Consider the following 3,935-nt stretch of genomic DNA (forward strand, 5'->3'; position numbering starts at 1 on the left):
AGCAGAGGTTGTCATGCGCTTTTAGGGTTGGATACACAAAATCTTAATGCGAAAGAACGTCACTTTATATTGCCCCTTGTATATGGACCTTTATTATGCAATTCGTCGCTTTTATTGCTTCCATAACAAGATCATACAAAGCTTATTTTCTCCGCACTAATAAGTCATGCATATTTAGAGAGCAATTTTTATTGCTTTCACTGATGACAACTTACTTGAAGGATCTTACTCAATCCATAGGTAGGTATGGTGGACTGTCATGGAAAAAACTGGGTTTAAGGATATTTGGAAGCACAAGTAGTATCTCTACTTGGTGCAAGGAATTTTGGCTAGCATGAGGGGGAAAGGCAAGCTCAACATGTTTGAATTATCCATGACAATATACTTTAACTGAGATGTGAGAAAACATAACCCATTATGTTGTCTTCCTTGTCCAACATCAACTCTTTAGCATGTCATACTTAATGAGTGCTCAAAATTATAAAAGATGTCTAAGATAGTATATTTATATGTGAAATCTCTCTTCCTTCAATATTCTTTCATGAATTGTTCAAATGACCAATACAATGCTTGCTAACCTTCAAATAAATTTACAACCTCTACTTCTTAGATGTGAAGTCATTACTCCCCATGGGATAAGAAAATGAGACATATATAATTTAAGATTTATGACATTCAACTCATTCAACCATTTAGTCATAGGATATAAGTGAAGCACACGAGTAAATGGCAAACTACTCCAAAAAGATATAAGTGAAGATCAATGAGTAGTTAAATAATTATGCAACTATGTGAAGACTCTCTCTCATTTAAGAATTTCAGATCTTGGTATTTTATTCAAACAATAAGCAAAACAAAACAAAATGGCATTTCTAGGATAGCACAACTCATGTGAAGAAGCAAAAACTTAGGTTCAACCGATACTAACCGATAATTGTTGAAGAAGAAAGGTGGGATGCCTAACGGGGCATCCCCAAGCTTAGATGCTTGAGACTTTTTGAAATATTATCTTGGGGTGCCTTGGGAATCCCCAAGCATGAGCTTTTATGTATCCTTAATTCCTTTTATATGTTGGTTTCCTAAATCTCGAAAGCTTCATTCACAACAAACTCAACAAGAACTCGTGAGATAGGTTAGTATAAACCAATGCGAAACCTTATCATTTTCTACTGTAACAAATCACTAAAATTATTATACAACATTGAATACTAAATGTCTCTGCATATTTAATACTCCTATCCTCAAATAGAATCATTAAACAAGCAAACATATGCAAACAATGCAAACATAACAGCAATATACGAAAACAGTATAGTCTGTAAAGAATGCAAGATTCATCATACTTCCCTAACTCCATAAATTATAAAACAAATAGTACGCTGTAGAAGATTTATCAGATCTCATCATGCAAAAGTATTCAACATTATATCACTCTCTGACTTTTCTAGGGAATTTTTGCAACAACGGTAAACTTTCTGTTTTCAAACAGCAACATGTATACTAGCAAAATAAGCATGATAAAGGCTATCCTCGACATTTTTATTGAAAATATAGATGCAAAACATTATTCTAAATAACAGCTAGCAAATACTAACAAAATAAAATGACGCTCCAAGCAAAACACATATCATGTGGTGAATAAAAATATAGCTCCAAGTAAAGTTACCGATGAACGAAGACGAAAGAGGGGATGCCTTCCGGGGCATCCCCAATCTTAGGCTCTTGGTTGTCCTTGTATATTACCTTGGGGTGCCTTGTGCATACCCAATCTTAGGCTCTTGCCACTCCTTAGTCAATAGTCCATCGAATCTTTACCCAAAACTTGAAAACTTCACAACACAAAACTCGTAAGCTCCGTTAGTATAAGAAAATAAATCACCACCTTAAGTACTGTAATGAACTCATTATAAATTCATATTTATGTAATATATACTTTATTCAAACTTCTCTATGGTTCATACCCTCCGATACGACTCATAGATTCTTCAAAATAAGCAAACTACACACAGAAAACAGAATCTGTCAAAAACAGAACAGTCTGTAGTAATCTATATCAAACGTATACTTCTGGAACCCCAAAATTCTGAAATAAATTGGTAGACCTGAGGAATTTGTATATTAATCATCTGCAAAAATAATCAACCTAAAATCACTCTTCAGTAAAAAATGGCAGCTATTCTTGTGAGCGCTAAAGTTTCTGTTTTTTACAGCAAGATCATAAAGACTTCACCCAAGTCTTCCCAAAGGTCCTACTTGGCACAAACACTAACTAAAACATGAAACCACATCTAACCAGAGGCTACATGAATTATTTATTACTAAAAAGTAACAAAAAGTAAGAAATAAAAATAACATTGGGTTGCCTCCCAACAAGCGCTAACGTTTAACGCCCCTAGCTAGGCATGATGATTTCAATGATGCTCACATAAAAGATAAGAATTGAAACATGAAGAGCGCATCATGAAGAATATGACTAGCACATTTAAGTCTAACACACTTCCTATTCATAGGGATTTTTTGAGCAAATAACTTATGGGAACAACAATCAACTAGCATAGGAAGGTAAAACAAGCAAAGCTTCAAAATTTTCAACACATAGAGAGGAAACTTGATATTATTGCAATTCCTACAAGCATATATTCCTCCCTCATAATAATTTTCAGTAGCATCATGAAGGAATTCAACAATATAACCAGCACATAAAGCATTCTTTTCATGATCTACTTGCATAGAAAATTTACTACTCTCCACATAAGCAAATTTCTTCTCGAGAATAATAGTGGGAGTAAACTTAACAAAATAACTATCATGTGAGGCATAATCCAATTGAAAACTAAAATCATGATGACAAATTTCATGGTTATCATTATTATTTATAGCATACATGTCATCACAATAATCATCATAGATAGAAATTTTGTTCTCATAATCAATTGGAACCTCTTCCGAAATAGTGGAATCATCACTAAATAAAGTTGACACTCTTCCAAATCCACTTTCATATTCATCACAATAAGATTCAATATCCTACAAAATAGTGGGATCAATACTACCTAAAGTTGACACTCTTCCAACCCACTTTCATCAATATAATTATCATAAATAGGAGGCATGCTTTCATCATAATAAATATTCTCAACAAAACTTGGGGGACAAAAAATATCATATTCATCAAACATAGCATCCCCAAGCTTGTGGCTTTGCATATCATTAGCATCATGGGTATTCAATGAATTCATACTAACAACATTGCAATTATGCTCATCATTAAAAGATTTAGTGCAAAACATTTTATAGATTTCTTCTTCTAGCACTTGAGCACAATTTTCCTTACCATCATTCTTACGAAAGATATTAAAAATATGAAGCGTATGAGACAAACTTAACTCCATTTTTTGTAGTTTTATTTTATAGACTAAACTAGTGATAAAACAAGAAACAAAAATATTCGATTGCAAGATCTAGAGATATACCTTCAAGCACTCACCTCCCTGGCAACGGCGCCAGAAAAGAGCTTAGTTGACGGGCTGTGAGTGCCGCTTACCTAGCCTCCCCGGCAACGGCGCCAGAAAAGAGCTTGATGTCTACTACACAACCTTCTTCTTGTAGACGTCTCCTCCTTCTTGATCCAGCAAGGGGGAAGGAGAGGTTGATGAAGATCCAGCGGCACAACGGCGTGGTGGTGGATGCAGCAGGACTCCGGCAGGGCTTCGCCAAGCTGCTGCGGGAGGAGGAAGAGGTGTAGCAGGGGGAGGGAGGCGCCAAGACACAGGGTGCGGCTGCCCTCCCTCCCCCCTCCTTTATATAGGCCCCCAGGGGGGGCGCCGGCCCTGGGAGATCTAATCTCCCAAGGGGGGCGGCGGCCAGGGGGGGTGGAGTGCCCCCCAAGGCAAGTGGGGCGCGCCCCCCACCTAGGGTTTCCAACCCTAGGCGCA

This window comes from Triticum dicoccoides, chromosome 2B (genome assembly GCF_002162155.2).
Source record: "Triticum dicoccoides isolate Atlit2015 ecotype Zavitan chromosome 2B, WEW_v2.0, whole genome shotgun sequence".
NCBI classification, from domain to species: Eukaryota; Viridiplantae; Streptophyta; class Magnoliopsida; order Poales; family Poaceae; genus Triticum; species Triticum dicoccoides.